At 46.1% G+C, this 18,705-nt stretch overlaps 1 long non-coding RNA gene across 2 annotated transcripts in view; it reads right to left on the bottom strand.

Annotated features, from left to right (window-relative positions):
• Positions 1-1,854: 1,854 nt before the first annotated feature.
• The window catches only part of LOC115859480 (uncharacterized), a 42,752-nt gene continuing 25,901 nt past the window's right edge, over positions 1,855-18,705 (bottom strand). For both annotated transcript variants that reach the window (XR_009565031.1, XR_009565032.1), the window contains exons 2-4: positions 8,027-8,065; positions 6,683-6,741; positions 1,855-4,781 (exon numbers count right to left, since the gene is read on the bottom strand). This is a non-coding gene — a long non-coding RNA (uncharacterized lncRNA). The remainder of the gene's footprint in view (positions 4,782-6,682; positions 6,742-8,026; positions 8,066-18,705) is intronic.

The raw sequence follows: 18,705 nt of genomic DNA on the forward strand, positions 1-18,705 counted from the left end.
TGCTCCCTAAACCTGCTGTACCTTTGCTTGTCTTCCCCATCTTAGTAAATGGCACTCCAATCCACCCTAGCCCGGAATCTGAGTCCTCCTGGCTTCTTCTTGTTCCCCGATGCCTTGTGTCTCCTCCACCAGCCAGGCTCCGTCCCCTAGCTCTCCCCAAGCACCCAATCTACCTAAGTCACTATTCATCACAGAGCCCTAGATTTTCTTCTTTACAGTACTTGCCGAAGTCGGAAACTCTCTGGTTTATTTATTCATTTTTTTAAAAAATAGTATGTACCTTCTCTAGATTCTAGAGTCTAGAACATAAGCTCCCTGAGGGCAGGCGGCTTGCCTGCCCGATTCATCGCTGTATGCCCAGGGCCTAGAGCAGTGTCCATCCCTTAGTGGGAGCTCAATAAATACATGTTGAACGAATGAGTGAATGAACTTGGCCCTTTTAAACCCATTTAAATGTATATGAAGGAGACCTTACGGTATGGAGGATTAGAGCCTTGGCTTTCAGGATAGACAGTTCCGGGTAAAACGGCTCTGCCACGAACTGCGTGATCTTGGACAAGTTACTTAATATCTCTCTGCCATAGTTCACTCATCTTTAAAAATGAGAATAATAATACCATTTTCATAAGGTTGAAAGATATATTAGATTATGTGGACAAAGTGCTTAAAAATAGAGACTGACCATAATTAAGCACTCAATAGATGTCAACATTTCTTTGTTATTTTTCTCTGTGCTTTCTGGGCTTAGAACCTGTTCCCTTTTTTCATTAGAGTCTCAATTAACATTAAGTGATATTTTATTTTAGTTTTTATGGTATACTTTAAAAAACTATTTTAAAATGTATACCCTTTAATTAGTTTGGAGTTTATTTTGGTGTAGTAAGTAAAATGAACTTCTAAATGCCATTGGCACCATTTGCTGACTAATCTTTCCCATTTGTTATGCTTTATCACACATTTAATTTTTGTATATAATAGGGTATTTTTTCTGGCTGTCAAGTCTGTCTCCCTGTCCCCTCTTGGGCTGGACTACACCATTTCACCGAGTGGGTCAGACCCAGCTGGGTCGTAGAAGATTCCAACATTCTCTGCTGGCAGATTCAGAAATGGGATGTCTGTTTGGAACGTGTGTTTGTTCTGGTTCCAGGCCCTCGCAAGACTACTTGCCCTTCTTGCCCTTGGGTTCCCTGAGACACCAGTATATCCTGATACAAATGTCCCCTTTTTACTTGAGCCATTTTAATCAGGTTTCTGTAACTTGTGACTAAAAGAGTCCAAAGGTAAACTTCACCTTTATAATGGCCTGAGGAACATCCCCAGCCAGTGAGTCTGTATTCCTACATGTCACAGAGATTAAAATGCTGTCCCGGCTTCCCTGGTGGCGCAGTGGTTGAGAGTCCGCCTGCCGATGCAGGGGACGCGGGTTCGTGCCCCGGTCCGGGAGGATCCCACATGACGCGGAGCGGGTGGGCCCGTGAGCCATGGCCGCTGAGCCTGCGCGTCCGGAGCCTGTGCTCTGCAACGGGAGAGGCCACAACAGTGAGAGGCCCCTATACAGAAAAAAAAAAAAAGATGCTGTGCGTAACACATCGTCAGAAAGTCACTGGCCAACAGGGTCAGCAAAAGACAGGAAAGCCTTCAGGACATCCACATGTCCAGCCACATATGCCCACCCTGCCACCGCCTTGATGGTGGGTAGGTGCCCCAACACTGTGCTACAGATTCAGACAAAGCCCAAAAGGCAGGTTGTCTTTGACCCATTCAAGACTCCACCAGTTCAACAGGCCATTGTAAGACCAAAGATCAAAGAAAACAAAGTATGCGGAAGTACTTGCAAAAGCCTTTAAAATATATTATTATTACTGCCTTGTTTTATTCCAGAAAGGATATGGAACAGCATGCAAATTAAATATTAATAATGAAATATTACTTTTGAATATGTCTGAGGATCTCTGTGATGAAGTCATCACATTAAGAATATCAATCTCGGGCTTCCCTGGTGGCGCAGTGGTTGAGAGTCCGCCTGCCGATGCAGGGGACACGGGTTCGTGCCCCGGTCCGGGAAGATCCCACATGCCGCGGAGCGGCTGGGCCCGTGAGCCACGGCCGCTGAGCCTGCGCGTCCGGAGCCTGTGCTCCGCAACGGGAGAGGCCACAACAGTGAGAGGCCTGCGTACCGCATAAAAAAAAAAAAAAAAAGAATATCAATCTCATTTTTCAGCCTATGAAAGTATTAAGGGTAGGATTGCTCTGGACTTGTCTTTGACCCTACGTTATACTTCACCTCTTGTTTTCTTCTAAAAATCCTTGATAATAGCTTGGTTTTGCCGAGTGGTTGGCTCTTGTTTTGGGAGGTGTCTGTTTGCCATGTGACCCTTTTTCTTAGATATTAAGTATATGAGGGAAAGTCCGTTAAAGTAAGTGTGTTCTGGATTCCAGTTATGTTTAGTTTGCTGTCCTAGAGAAGGCAAGAGTGCTACGGGGAGGGAAGAGAAGGGCTGGCAAGACAGAGCAAAGAACTTGTGACTTCACTCCCCCAGGCAGAGGGAAGAGTGACTCAGCCGGACGCTCCATCTACGCAGGAAAACCGTCCAAGCTTGCTCATTTCCCATCAGCCCTGCACCTGTTGGGATCTCCCGGCTGGTGTGGACTCTGTACGGTCACCTGGTGTCCCCAGCACAGGATACCCTGGGGCCTTTTTCCTACTCAGTCAGATGCCAGCGGGTGTGGCCATCTTCCAGACAGAGCTAATAACAGCAGTCATTCCACCTGTGGTTCATGCAGCACTTAAAGCATTTCAAAACAGCTTGCATACACGGAGAGATCTTGCATAAGCAGAGGGACACGGCCTTTTGATTTGTGCAAAAAGGCACAAGCCAATTTAGAAAGTGATAACTCTTTTCGACACCCCCTTTGCACTGCTCCACATCGACTGCTGGCCTGTGCCCTGGCCTCCCTTGCCTTTGCCACTCGCTCATGGCCCATCTTGCAGAAAGACTCCCACGGTACCATGTTTCCACCTCTTTCCCCTTCCTCTGTTTTCTGAGAGGTGACTCTATGGAAAACCACCTCAAATGCATGCACAGGGAACACGAAGACCCAGAAAATGGGCTGGGGCCATTGTAAACACTGAAAGATTAAGATGAGGGACAGAAGCATCTTCTGGCCCCAATACAGGACACTCCTCTTGTCCCCTGTCTTCCTTCTTCTCAGGGGCTTGTCAACCAGTGGATACTCCGGGTGAAATAGAGGCAAAGCCGTTTTGTTCTCACTGCTTACCGTATCCAATTCAAAACAGCCTCTGCTGGCAGCTGACCGCCCATATTTATCAGGAAATGCTGGTCCCCTTGCTTTTACCACCTGGTTATTCAAACATTTACAGCAACAATTTACATACATCCCATTAGGAGTCCTCCCCAATTCAAATGAGTAACTGCTAGAGGAGATCTTTTTTCCATGACCTGGAGATTTGAAGATGAGGGCATCTTCAGGAAAGATGCAAGTGATGGGCTTATGCTGATGACCCAAGCTCACCCCACCATGTGGTTCAATGGTAGGTGAAGGTCAAGTCTACAACAGGCCAACAATTCAGCTCCAGATTCAATTTCCTGTGGCTCTCTCTGGTCTGGAGAGTGTGTATGATGCCCCAGGAACTGTCCAAGTGGATTGTCCATGCCTGGGGGATACCTTAGCACCGGTCTTGGATTCCCTGAACCTAATGAAACGTCCAGGTAACTCAGGCAGAAATTGATTGATTTAACAAACACCTTTGTGGGTAACTGTTACATGCTACGGATCACGCCTTGAACATGGGAACTCCTGCATTATTTCTCATCTGGGTCTTCCTAAGGAAACTCGGCTCTCAGAAGCTCCTAACCTCCTATAGGGTCCTAGGTCTCCTTAGAGACTCAGATTCTTCAGCTATGACTCCTTTCTGTGTGAGACTCTCCCTTTGAAAGGCCACAGGGAGAAAGGGAACTACGAGGGTCTGGGGCCCCTTTCTTCCCTGAACCAACCCTCACACTGAGTTCTCGAGAGCCCCTGACGAGGCCCCTCTTGGCCGGGGACTGCACCCTGGGTTCTGGTTCCTCTAGTAGGAGTGAGTTTAACGAACATCTGAAAATTCACAGGGGAGCAGACAGGGCTTCAGGGTATTGTGGAGGCTGTGTGTCCTTTCCTTTCTCCAGTGTTGTTTCAAGTGTTTCTAGGAGGGCATTACCGTCCATCACTGTTCCTGACTGCATTAGATATCTGCTTCTGTACAGCAAACTACCCTAATACTTAGTGGCTTAAAACAATACAAATTTATTATTTTTCATGATTCTGTGGGTTGGCCGGCCTCGGCTGGGAAGTTAGTTCTTCTGCTCTGTATGGAGTTGGCTGAGGTCACTCACGTGGCTGCATTTAGCTGAGAGCTCGGCCGGAGCTGGAACATCCAGGATGGCTTCACTCCCATGTCTGGCTCCTTGGCTGGGGCTGGAAGAGCAGGGAGCTGACCGGGCCTCTCCTTCCCCAGGCAGGCTCTTGTCATTCAGCTCTCTGGCCTGAGCTTATCCGTGGTGGCCAAATCCCAAGAGGCCAAAAGCAGACACTATCGGGTCTTGTAGGCCTGGGCCTGGCAGAGCATCCCTTCCTCCACGTTCTTTTGGTCAAATCAAGTCACAAAGACAGGCTCGGTTCAAGGGGAGGAGAGATATCTTCCACCACTTGTTGGGAGGAGTGGCATGAGGTTACAGGGAGGATGGAAGTGTTGACGCCATCTTTGAAAGCACTTTGCCACACTAAAGAAAGGAAGGAAGTCAACAGAGGGGTAGATGTTATGTGGCTCAGATAACACACAAATTGCAATTTTTTTCAACGTTAAAATTGTCTCATGTTGTACCCTTGAAGGGTTTTGAGCAGAATCATGCAGAATGGTACTTTATTGACCACAATATATTCTCATGAAAATCAAAGCTCTTTAAAACTAATCTATAGTGACAGAAAGCAGATCACTAGTTGCCTGGAACTGGGGGTGGGGAGGGGGGTTGACTGTGAAAGGGCATGAGGAAACGTTTGGTGGTGATGGAAAATATTCTATATCTTGAGTATGGTGGTGGTTACACAATGAGTTTGTTGTATCTCATTCAACTGTACACTTAGAACAGGTGCATTTTATTACATGTAAATTATACCTCAATAGAGTTGGTTCAAAAAAAAATCAAAACTGACTTACTAAGAATAAGCAGAAAGGCTAAGTTTGAAAAAGTGGTTAAACAGAGCCAGTGTTAAGAGTATATTATGTTTACAAACAACAGCAAATTCCTTCAGGGAGGGAAAGGAAGCAAAGGGCTAAAGGGGATGTTTTGTCAGTTCCAAAGCAGGATACACGTTACCACGTCCTCCTGCTGTAATACTTAAAAACGTTTGCTATCATTTTCAGAATGTTGAGTAGGTGATTCTTGGTATTTTATAGATTATTGAAGAGTGACTACATCCTGCTTCCTGGGGTACAGGAAGGGCAGGGGTCACCTCAGAGCAGAAACAAACAACAACATGTGTTAGACCATCTTGGAGTTAAACTGGCACCAGCATTGGGGAAAGCTGAGTGGTGACCCTCCAGGGACTTCCTAACTTCAGGAGTCGAGATCCTGCAAAGCAGGTGATCTGTGTGAAGCTGACACATTATTCGGGTTCTGAGTATCAAGCTGGGGGCTAAGAGTATCAGGAAGGGCTGTCTCGGAGGATCTGGCATCGTGGTGGGTAGATGGGTGTGTTAAGTGAGTCCTATCTGCCAAATGCATCCCACCTGGACACACGGTGAGAGCACAGGAACTGCCCAGCTCTGAGATCCAGCTCTGGAGAAGGAGACTGTCTTGAGTGAGCAGGAGAGGAACAATGTTTAGATTTTCTTGCGTGGTACAAAGTCTAGCCAAGAATGCCCATAACAGAAGAGCAATGCAGGGACTTCCCTGGTGGCGCAGTGGTTAAAGAATCCGCCTGCCAATGCAGGGGACACGGGTTCGAGCCCTGGTCCGGGAAGATCCCACATGCCATGGAGCAACTAAGCCCATGTGCCACAACTACTGAGGCTGCGTGCCACAACTACTGAAGCCTGCGGACCTAAAGCCCATGCTCCGCAGCGAAGAGTAGCCCCTGCTCGCCACAACTAGAGAAAGCCCGCACGCAGCAACGAAGACCCAACGCAGCCAAAAATAACTAAATTAATTAATTAAAAAAAGAAAAGCAATGCACTTTCTGCAGACATGGAAAGGGGGCAGGGATCCTCCTCCATGGGTGAATTGGGTGGCTGGGGGACAAAGGGACATTATTCAGGGATCCCTTGATTGGGAAGGGTGGCCCTTGGTCTCCTGTGTTCACATGTACCAAGTGGTTGGTTGAACCTGGAGCTAGAGTCTTCTTTAAAGACTCTGCTTTAAATGAACATGCACTTGGGAAAAAGAGGCATTAAACAGACATTACTGTTCACATACAACTCATTGTGTCCACATCCGCAATGATTTCGATTTATTGCAGCCATATCAGCAAAGCACAATTAACACAGATCACTGATTCTTGTATTGCACTGGGTAGTAATCTTAGTCACTATCGGAATTCTACTTGAACTTTTAACTAGGGTCAGGCCCAGAGCAAACCCTATCTGGGGCTAAACGTCCTAGGGTAATGAATAAAGCACACGTACCATAAAGGAAGGGAGGATGCGTCCAAGACATCTTTCCAGCTTTCCTCAAGAAAGGGCTCCTTGGGAATGAACAGTTTTTCCCTAATGTAATTAGTTCATCAATTAATGTCCTAACCTACCCCCACCCCCAATCAAAACTTGAAATTTATTTCTTGGGAAACTGTTCTGCTGAAGGGATGTTGGAAAGGGTCTGATCAAATCCTTATATTGATTACTATTATTAGTAATTATTGGGAAGGTCTTAACATTTACCCTCTTGAGACTTTGGATTAGGATGTTTTAGCCTTAAATCAAAGGAATAAAAATGTCTAAGGGTAGATCAGGCAATGGTAATCAGGAAACCTCTCTTCAACAATATTTTTTAAGGAAAAAATATTTTCCTGGGATTAGCATTCTTCAAATGAAACCATATATAAAACCACTCTACTTGCCCCTTGTAGGATCCAAGAAAACACAAACAGTGTCTCCTGGAGGATGTGAGATCATCTAGAGACATGGATTTGATTTCCTAGTAGCTAAAATTCCTATGCCTTCTTGAATGTCCATTCACAGTTTCCCCTTCTCTTATGCTTCTTAAATTCTCAAAAGTCTCTATCTATATAACATTTAATTTGGGGGTCATCGTTCTTGGTTCAGGGTTTCCAGAGCATCCTTAGGAGTAAAGGCACAGTATAAAATTTCATGCACAGAGACACTCAGTACCTCGGGTTCCCAAAGTGCTTATAAACTGTGAAGTGACTCAGAAATACCAAGCACTAATCCTGACAGAGTCCAGAGGGAAAGGATGACTTCATCTGAAGCTGACCCCAAGAAGAAGGCACATCTGTCATCTCCTTGACAGTGTTCCAGGATGAGCATGAGCTCCTGGAAGCGGGATGGGTGTCAAGGCTCAGCTCACATCTGGCTGCCTCATCCCTGAGAGCTCTCGGTCCCAGGAAGGTCAGGAACACTTCAGGCATTTCTCCCCAAACCGGAAATGGGGACTGGCTACCCGCCCCTGGGGGAAACTGACTCTGAAAGATGTTTCTAGCAGCTCCCTCACCTGTGTCTGAGGAAACTATTTTAGTAATCCCTCGCCTCCTCCAGATGGGCCCTTCTGCAGCTCAGGAAAACCCATTTGGAGCTTTCCTCACTCATTATGTGAACCCTGGTCTCTCTCCATGGCCGCTCAAGGCTTAAAGAGGACCAGCTGTTCTGCGGTGGCCCTGACGCTCTGCAGCTGTAACTGGGAACTAATGTGCACTTTGGCCTGCATCTCCTGATCCTATGAACAATTCTGCCTGGCTGGAAGAGCAAACTGCAAATGCGTCACCTTCCAGCTGCTAAAATGGGCCGGTTACTTACCACAATGCCATGAAGTGATGTATCATTCAGAGTCCTTAGCTGCAAACAAAAAAATCCACACCGTAAGATTAACTAGCAAACTGATTTATTGAAGGATAATTGTGTGGCTTACAGAATTTCTAGGAAGGCCAGAAGATCATCCCTGGAGGCTCTACAGCCTGGAACAATACCCAAATCACTTTCCCACTACTGCTGGAGTGAAGGTGCCATTGGCATGTTAGCTACTGAGCTAGGACACCACCACCTCTGCCCCTGCTGCCCTGAGATCGCAAACCGACTGCTCCCCTGAGGCCCCTAGGAAAGAATTCCTCCAGGTGCCTTCTCACAACGGTGCATCTGATTGGTGGAGTCTGGGTCACATGCTTGTGTTCTAGCTGCAAGCGATCCTGGGAAATGTAGTTCTGGCCTAAAAGTCTGACAATAGGAAAGTTATTTATTCAAAAGATGTTAAGCAGTCACAAATATGACACATATCCACTCTACATGGCCCTTTATTTTAGTCACTATGACCTGAAAATAGGCATTATATATATATATATAATTATATTATTATATATATAATTATTACTATATTATTATATATTATTTCATTCATTTATTTTAAATCTTCTATTTTCAAAAATTGAAGTATAGTTAATTTACAATATTGTATTAGTTTTAGGTGTACAACATAGTATAAATCTGCTATTTATTGCCTCTTGAAAAGGTGAGGTGGTGCGCTTGTTTTGTGTGTTGGTTTCCTATTCCCGCTGTAACAACTGACCACTAACTTCGTGGCTTAAAACAACATGAATTTATTATCTTATATTTCTGGAGGTCAGAATTTTAAAATCAATATCACTGGGATAAAATCAAGTTGTCAGCAGTCCGGTAGTTCTTCTGAAGGCTCTACAAGAGACACTGTCTCTTTTTCTTTTCCAGCTTCTGGAGATTGCCCACACCTGGAAATCGGCCCCTTCCCTGCATCACTCCAATCTCTTGTTTTTGTTGTCACATCTACTGCTCTCTGCTTCTCCTTGTCCCTCTTTTAAGGACCCTTGTGATTACATTGGTCCCACTCAGATCATAATCCAGGATGATCTCCCCAGCACACAGTCCTAATGTCATCACATCTTCAAAGTTCTTTTTACTACGTCAGGTGACACAGTCACATATTCGGGGGATTCGGATATGGACATCTTTAGCAGCCATTATTCATCCCTCCACATCCTACTAGGCCAGCTGGCTGTCTACACCAGGGCCTCTGAGAACAGAGTGGAGTTTCTCTGATCCAGGGTCCAGTCTCCATCCTCACCAGTATCACAGAGCTGATCAGCTTGGAGAGGTTGGCTCAGGAACATCAGGCATCCAGGACATTGTTGGGTAAACTGGAATGCCAATTCATTTACCCATTTTTAGTTGGCACTATTCCTTTCCAGAGGGATCTGCCTGGCATCTGAATGCCCGTGTGTCTAATTAACCATCCGAAGGCTGTTAAGTGAGCATGAACTCAAACAAACCGTGTTGGATGTTCCCAAGAGGTGTTTCACCCAGGTAGTGGGAAGGCCAGTGAGCTGTCCTGACCCGTAATAGAGCTCACCTTTCTGTTGGCCAGATACTGCATTTTCCCTAAGCAGAGCTGGACAATACCCGACGACTAGCTTCCACCCGCTTGTAGAATGAGCCAGGATCCTAGAGTCATCCTCAACTCCTCCCTCACACTTCACATTCAATCCATCACCCAGTGCCACTTCTCCTTCTTCCTGTTTTCCATCATCAATCACATTTTTGAATCCCCACTGCCGCCCCCTAGTCTAAACTATCTCACCTGGGCCACTGTAACAGCCTCCTAATCGCCTTCTGGCCCTTCTCCCGATCCCCTCTGACCAAATTCTTCACCCTGCAGCCACATTGTTCTTTTCCAGATATACTCTGATCGTGTCACTCATTTAAAACCCTCCACCACTGGCCATTACCAGGAGGATAAAGACTCATGTGTTCGTCCAGATCTTCCCAGAAGCAGACACAAAGTTAATATTAAACATGTAAGGATTTTCTTTGGGGAAATGTCGGTGAGAGGAACCTGAGAGGTGGAGACTGGGAGAGCTGTCAGACTGTGATGCGAGTCTGACCCCCAGTGAAGGAGAGAGGCGAGAAGGGAAGGTAGAAGTGTCCCGGACTACTGTGCAGTCTAAGGAAGGTTCAGCAAAGCCACTGAGTCCTTGAGCCAAAGCTGGCATCGCAGGAGTCCCGTGCCTCCCGGGAATGAGCCTGCCCTGCGCTGTACCCCAAGGTGCCCAGGCACTGCCTGGGAGAAGCCAGGGAAGGCACGCTTCGGTGTGAATGGATTTTAGAGCGTGGCAGCTGGAGCTCTCGGCCAATTACACTCCATGGAGCTGGAGGTTTGCAAGGTGCATTCATCCGGCCACCACATCCCGAGACCTCGACGTGCCGACAGCCCACCTCTTCAGCTCCTCTCCTGCTGCTCTGACACCGCTCACTCTTGCCCATACCTGAGTCTTTGTAAATGCTGTTTGCTCTGCCTGAATTACCCTTCTTCTTACCTCTCCTGCCCCTTTTCCCTTTACTCAGCGAACTCTTCAAATCTCACCGTAACATCACTTCCTCCAAGAGGCTGCCTCATTCCTCTGCCATGTGCTCCCATAACCCTGGTCCTTCTCTGTCCACACTATTCATCTTACATGTTTAATGCCTGACTCATTTTTCAGACCTGACTCCAGGAGAGCAGGAACCATGACTATTTTGCTCACTGGCATATCCCCCAAGCCTGGCATGTAGTTGGTGCTCAGTCAGATATTGGTTGTTGAGTCAGCAAGGTCACCTGAAAGACAGGGTGCCTCCCAGGATAGCCTGGTGTATGCGAAGAAAGAACGTCACAACTAGGGGAGTGGTCAACCATGGAGGCCCAGAAAAGGGAAGCCCAGGGGCAAACGTGGCAGAGCCCAGCCGGGCACTATCAGTTGTTTGAGCTCAACATCACAACCACCTATTATGTGCCATTGAGCACCTCCTATGTGCTAGATGCTAAATTAACCAAGGAGTAGAACCATGTGAAGTCTAATGAGGGGCTTATAGTCAGTCAGTCAGTCCTATTATGTGCATTGAGCACCTACTATGTGCTAGATGTTAAATTAACCAAGGAGTAGAACCTTGTGAAGTCTAATGAGGGGCTTATAGTCAGTCCGGGGGAGAGACAACCTGTCAGGCTCCCAGAAACTCTGACTCTTCTGGTAGGTGTTACACGCACCTATTATTAAGGGTAATGTTTAAAATATTTAACTTATATGGCAGAGGTGCTGCTCAGTCAGAATAAGCTCCAGTCATTAATAAACTGTGGGGTCACGGAGGGTATTCTGCTGAATATCCACTCTGACTGAATGCAAGCAGAGACCCCTGCCACTTACACTGGAGTCGTACTTCCCACCACACTTGTTCTGAGCCACACCCACAAAAGGAAGCCCCGCCCCCCCACCCCATTCCCTGCCCCTGCCTGTTGCGTTGGTTGGGCTGATAGAAATAGCTGATCTTATTTCTCATGGTAAGTGATGGCTTCACGCATCGGGCTCTTGCGAGCCTACTTGGGTCCCAGCGCCACTGAGCCATGGTGACCCACCTTCTTTAGGGCCGGGCTAACTTGTGAACCCCCTTCCCTGCGACCCTGGACCTCTCTGGGCTGCCAGGCAGCTGTCCTTGTTGGCTGCCGTGTGGGCCTACGAGTGGATGCTCCACTGGGAGCAGGTGGGGTAGCCTCTCAGAAGACAGGCCCCGGCGCATTTTCCAAGAGGTTGCCTCTGATGCTGGAGTCGTGCGGGAGCTCAGTACCAGGTAATTACAAACTGATGACGGATTCAGTCTTAGATCTCAATACCAGACCCAGAGCAGATAGCCAAGGGCTGCCACCCAGAGGCGTAGGAATTAGTATGAGAATCAAGCAAGAAAGTGCTGAAAGCGGGGAACCCGTAGTAGCAGGGATGGGAAAGCAGGCATTGTGTGTGTGTGTGTGTGTGTGTGTGTGTGTGTGTGTGTGTTTATTCTCGTGTGTCGAAGATGCGGCAGTATGTGCTGCTATGTCTTAAAGACACCATTCATGTCAGACTAAGAGGTGCCAGGAGCCCCCCCTCCCAATTGTTGCTTGGGCCTCACGTTCTCCAAAGTAGATTTTGGTTCAGTGGTTCTAATCCTGGCACTCCCAGACACGGGTAGGGTAATGACTGATCCTCAGACTTGTTGACATGAACTTTTACCAAGCACCGTCAGAGCAGAAGGCACCATGAAAAGCCGAAAACTGAGCTACAGTCTGGCTGCTGGGCTGTACTTAGAGAACAGTCGCAGTTGTTAGAGCTGCACAGTGTGTGTGTGTGTGTGTGTGTGTGTGTGTGTGTGTGTGTGTGTGTGTGTGTGTGTGTGTGTGTGTGTGTGTGTTGGAGTTGGTGTTGAGACAAGCCCCTCTGTTAGGGAGGGAAAGGCACAGCCAAACCCTCATCTGGGGGCTTCCATCCCAGGAAGAAAGGTTTCTCCCAAGAGCTATGAAAAAAATGAAAGCAATTTAGAAGGCTGCCTGGCCCAGGGGAATCAGGGAGCATCAGCGGGGTGGAGGGAGGCTGGGAGACACTACACTTCAGACCCTAAGATGGGGGCTTCCCAGGGGGCTCAGGGTTATACAAGAGAAGTGGCCTGTAACTGAAATATTAAAATGTATGGAATTCCTGCATGGATGGTTCCCACGTGGAATAGAAAACTTACCTTAGGACTCTCAGATTAAGTGAATGGCACCAGAGGATGTAGTACAGTGGAAAGTTTCTCAACGTGTGGTTTGAGGATCCTCTGCCTGAGAATCAAATAAGGTGTTTGCCAAAAAGGCAGACTCTTGGGCCACACCCTGGGCCTACTGAGCTGGAACCTCCAAGGGCGGGGCCTGGGTGTCTGCTCTTTTATCTGGTGACTCTTAAAGCTTCCATGGTCTAAATGCTACCAAGAGGTCACACAATCAAGTGAGGAAGCAGAGAGGACGGCTTCCTGTGCCTCCCACACAATTCTCAACTTTTTAGGAAGTACCATAGAGGAAGGCAAAGTAGATAAAGGCAGTTTTGTTTTGTTTTGTTTTTTGGACTTTGCAATTTTTCTTTTATTTTAACATTTTACTTTAGTTTTGAGAACTTAAAATGTGACGAGACAATGGCATGCTTTCCCCCCACCCAGCCCCCAACCCCCAGGGGCCTTGAATTCTCTGTGAAAGGTGACCTGTCTTACCCCACCCTCGCAGCCTGCTTTCCGGCAGGAACTTGACTCCCAGAGGGGGTCTCGGCCAAGGTCTCCAAGAGAATATGCCGTTTCCTGACCCGGGGAGGGGGGGTCTCCAGGCCTGAACACTCAAGGTCAACATAGAGGGCCTAAAAATAGAGGCGGGAGGCCCAGTCCAACATAAAAGAGCAAGAGGCCTCCCTGGATTTCCAAAGAGTGATCTGAATAAGGGAGCCTGATGCCCTCTAGTGGAGAGAAGCTGCTTCCCAGCCAGACCAACAGGGCTGGAGGCTGAGCCACCCTGCCGAGCAGTAACCAAAGGGGTGACATGGCCCTGGAAACACCACCTCCCTAAGATCCCTGACTCAGGGCAGAAGGAGGAAAAACTGTACTCCCTGCGTTTGCTAGTTTCCATGTGATTTTAGAATGCTTTGCTAGGGGCTTCCCTGGTGGCGCAGTGGTTAAGAATCTTCCTGCCAATGTAGGGGACCCTGGCTCGAGCTCTGGTCGGGGAAGATCCCACATGCCGCGGAGCAACTAAGCCCGTGCACCACAACTACTGAGCCTGCGCTCTAGAGCCCACAAGCCACAACTACTGAGCCCGCATGCCACAACTACTGAAGCCTGCACACCTAGAGCCCGTGCTCCGGAAAGAGAGAAGCCACCGCAATGAGAAGCCCTAGCTCTGCAACAAAGAGTAGCCCCCGCTCGCCACAACTAGAGAAAGCCTGTGCACAGCAACAGAAGACCCAATGCAGCCAATAAATAAATAAATAAAGTAAATCTATATAAAAAAAAGAATGCTTTGCTATAAGGCACACGGTTTTAATGATGAATGCCTTCCATTATGACCGGATTTTAGACTCTTTTCATTATTTCTCAGTGAGATTGAGACTACTACCACTAAATTCACACACACAACATATAATCTATAAATGTATCCAAGGACCTCAGACTGCTGCACAGAGAGATCCGTCTGGGAAGGCTATTCTCTTGGAGGGAGATCAGTCAGAGCTTTGGGACAGGTGTCCGGGAATGGTGTAGGAGGAAGGGGACCCGTCCAAACCAGGAAACCTGGCTGAATCATTCCAGGTACTCTCCATGGGGGCAGGTGTCTCTGCTGGCTAAGCTGTCTTCCCATCTGAAGATATCAATTCAGTTACACTTAAATCAGAAAGACAACGCACTCCTGTTGTACACATTTTGAGAAAGAAAATGTACAGATGAACATTTGATATCCAAGCAGATACACAGCAGATCCTAAAGTGCCTACTTCAGATTTGAAGGAAATCAGACTGTGCCTGAAAGACACCAGGCTTTTAATAAAAGTTTAAAAAGTAAAGGCACACAACACCTCACACCCATTAGGACAGCTACTATGAAAGAAAGACAGAAAGACCAAAAGAAAGAGAGAAAATAAAAAGTATTGCCGAGGATGGAACTCTTGTGCAATGTTAATGGGAATGTAAAATGGTGCAGACATTGTGGAAAACAACACGGCAGTTCCTCAAAAAATTAAACATAGAACTATCATTATCATATGATCTAGCAATTCCACTTCTGGGTATATACCCAAATGAATTGAAATGAAGTGTCTCGAAGAGATATTTGTCCACCCATGTTCATAGCAGCATTGTTCATGATAGCCAAGAAGTGGAAGCAACTCAAGTGTCCTTCGATGAATGAGTGGATAAACACAATGTGGTCCATCTATACGATGGAATATCATTGTCTTAAAAAGGAATGAATTCTGACACATGCAACATGGATGAACCTTGAAGATATTAGGTATGCTAAGTGAAATAAGCGAGGTACCAAAGGACAAAAATTGTATGATCCCACTTAAACATGAGGCACCTAGACCAGAGAAAACCATAATGCAAAAAGACACAGGCACCCCAATGTTCATTGCAGCACCTCTTACAATAGCCAGGTCATGGAAGCAACCTAAATGCCTATCGACAGATGAATGGATAAAGAAGATGTGGTACATATATACAATGGAATATGACTCAGCCATAAAAAGGAACAAAATTGGGTCATTTGTAGAGACATGGATGGACCTAGAGACTGTCATACAGAGTGAAGTAAGGAAGGGGAAAACAAATATCGTATATTAACGTATATATTTGGAATCTAGAAAAATGGTACAGATGAACCGGTGTGCAAGGCAAAAATAGAGACACAGATGTAGAGAACAAACGTATGGACACCCGGGGGGAAAGGTGTGGGGGGGTGGTATGATGAATTGGGAGATTGGGATTGACATGTATACACAGATATGTATAAAATTGGTAACTAATAAGAACCTGCTGTATTAAAAAAATAAAATTAAATTAAATTTAAAAAAAGAGGCACCTACAGTAGTCAAATTCATAGCGACAGGAAGTAGGACGGTGGCTGCCAGGAGCTGGGGGAAGTGGAGGATGGGCAGTCGCTGTTTAATGGGTATGGAGTTTCAGTTCCACAAGATGGAAACGTTCTGGAGAACTTCGGGTGATAACGATGCGTCAGTGAAGGTCCAGGGATTGTAACAAATGTACTACTCTGGTGCAGGACGTTGAGAGTAGGGCAGGTTGTGTAGACAGGGGTATATGGGAGCTCTGCAATTCCCGCTCAATTTTGTTGTGAACCTAAAACTGCTCCAAAAAATAAAGTTTAGTAATTTAAAAAAAAATTTCTGGAGATGGATGGTGGCGATGGTTGCATGACAATGCGAGTGTACTTTAGCACTACTGAACCGTATACTTAAAAATGATTAAGGTGGTGGGCTTCCCTGGCGGCGCAGTGCTTGAGAGTCCGCCTGCCAATGCAGGGGACACGGGTTCGTGCCCGGGTTCGGGAAGATCCCACATGCCGCGGAGCGGCTGGGCCCGTGAGCCATGGCTGCTGAGCCTGCGCGTCCGGAGCCTGTGCTCCGCAACAGGAGAGGCCGCAGCAGTGAGAGGCCCGCGTACCACAAAGAAAAAAAAATAAAATGGTTAAGATGGTAAGTTTTATGTTATGTGTATTTTACCACAACTAAAAATAAAAATAAAGTAAAAAACAAAAAGCCGAAGGAGAGATGGGCTAGAAAGGGATTGTAATTTAGGAACCTTGGAACACTGTACATTTTAAAATGTCATAAGTAGATGTTACAGTGTTTCTAAAATATATTTTAAAGTCTATCTTATATGAACAAGAAAAATTTTTTAATTTCGGTAAATGAAAGTATACAGAATAGATGCTTATCAGGCAAAGACAAGAAGAACATGTGGTAGGCAGAGGAAAGGAAGCAGAGGGAATAAACATTTTAGGGCCTTTGCTCTGCAGGGAACATCACTGGGGGCCTGGAGGAAACTAGAGAAGGAGGGAGGCGTGAAACAGAGGGAACTCAGCCCTCACCCGGGATCCAGGTGAAACACCGTGACTGTGCTGACGTCATCTGGTGAGGAAAGTGGTCATTTTTTAGGTTGGAAAATTGCGGAGGAGGGAGATATGAGAAAAGCTGTTTGTTCCTTCCACCCCTCAGAAATCTTTTATGACCTCTCATCCTCCAAACCATCAAGTGGGAGCAGGAGAGGAAGAAAAAGCTAGAAAAAAATGCAGAAATATTAGCGGCAGGGTTGACATCTGTTTTTCACTTTGAGCAGAAGGGAAATCTGTAAGTGCTGTTCAGGTCCAACCCTAAAGGAATATGGCATCAGAAGAAGGGTGGTGACAAGCCAATAGGACTGATGTGTCCAACAAGAGCAACCCCTTCAGAGTCATCTCCGTGGGGAAGGCAACCAACCACCTGTCCGTCGAGAACTCTGATGGCAAACATTTCAAAAGAGTGGACCGGACATTTCCTTTAATACCTTCACTGTCGGCCAATCTTTGTCCTTTCTGGGAGTGGACTGAATTTTTGGAAACAGACACACGTTATTCACAACCAACGGATGTGAATTAAGAAAACCAAGCTGATTTCCCCCTTGTGGATCATATGTTGATGCTTACATCAATGTGAACAGAAGAAATCTAAAGCACGTTCTAAGCCAGGCTCCCACGCGGTACTTCCTGCAGTGATTCGGGAGGGTAACGTTCACTTAGGGGTGTGGGCTGGAGACAAGATTTCACACAGCTTTATCCTATCATCACGTTTTGCAGCGTTCACAAATCCCAGATAATTCCGGTCTCACGGTTTTAAACGCCCTCAAATAAACGCTATGAAGATCTATGGAAGATCAACAATTGCCGGCTGCTTCTTGTATCTGCAGATGTTGCCATTGCTGACAGTGGTTGCCACGTAGACCTGGCTTTGGAAAAGGCTCTGAGGCCAAAGTTCTCTTCAACTTGTGCCGAGACCAGCTGCTCTTTAGTTTAAGAACAGAGTGTAGTTACCACTAAGCCTGGCACTGAAATATGACCCTGTAGGTCAGACTCAGGCACCTCTTACCACATGTACTTCCAACTACCCCCAGCTCCCCAGGGCTGATGCCCAAAGACCAGAGCCAATCATAGAATCATCCTTTCCCCAAAGGTCCATATTTATCAGATGTACAACACTCCATGCGTTTCACAGGATGGGTATAAAATTCCATTTAGAGCATTTTCCTATTTTTTCAGGTAACTATTTCCTCTTCATCTTCTTTTGAGCATTTCCGGGACTGTACTTTTGTTTTAATTTCAAGGAAATGGGCCAATTTTGAGCTGTATTAATCAGAAAATGAGGCCATTTAGACAAAGACCGTCATGTGCAGGAAAAGGACAAGTGCCCTTTGTGGAGAGGGCGACACTCAGCTCTCACCCTGAATAGCCACCTCAGACTTTTCTACTGCCTCTTTCTTTGGCCAGAAGAAGCAGGCACCTAGAAGCAAGGAGGGAAGGGGAAAGAACTTGGAGGTGAAAAGAAAGCCCTTTCCTCTCTACCACTGGAATCAGCCATTCTCCCCACTAAATTCTGGATGGATTAAAGAGAAATTCAGAAAAAAATACATAAGAAAAATAAATATGTTTTTCAAATTTCTATCTCAGCAAAGACTCTTTAAGCTTTCATTGGATATAATATTTTAAAAGACAACAAAATTTTTTCCATCTTTATTATTTATTTTAAGATACTGCATATTTACAATAGACAAGGAAAGGGGAGGGGAAAAACAAACCCAGTTAAATGTGTTTTATTTTACTTTTGAGCTTCCCCTTAAGTAGCACTTATTTTTGAGATATTGGGATGCCCGTAACAAATATAAATATATATTTTATATTATACATACAATATATAAAAATTTACATACAGTGAAATGCAGATATTAAATATACAATTCAGTGAGTTTGGATATGCGTACACGTCCATATAACCACTACTCTGCCAAAATACACAACAATTTTATCACCCAGAAAGTTCCTGATAACCCCTTCCAGTTAATCTTCACCCCCCAGAGGAAACCACTGTTCTGATTTCTAGCCCATAGATAAAT

This window comes from Globicephala melas, chromosome 1, assembly GCF_963455315.2.
Source record: "Globicephala melas chromosome 1, mGloMel1.2, whole genome shotgun sequence".
Classification (NCBI taxonomy): Eukaryota; Metazoa; Chordata; class Mammalia; order Artiodactyla; family Delphinidae; genus Globicephala; species Globicephala melas.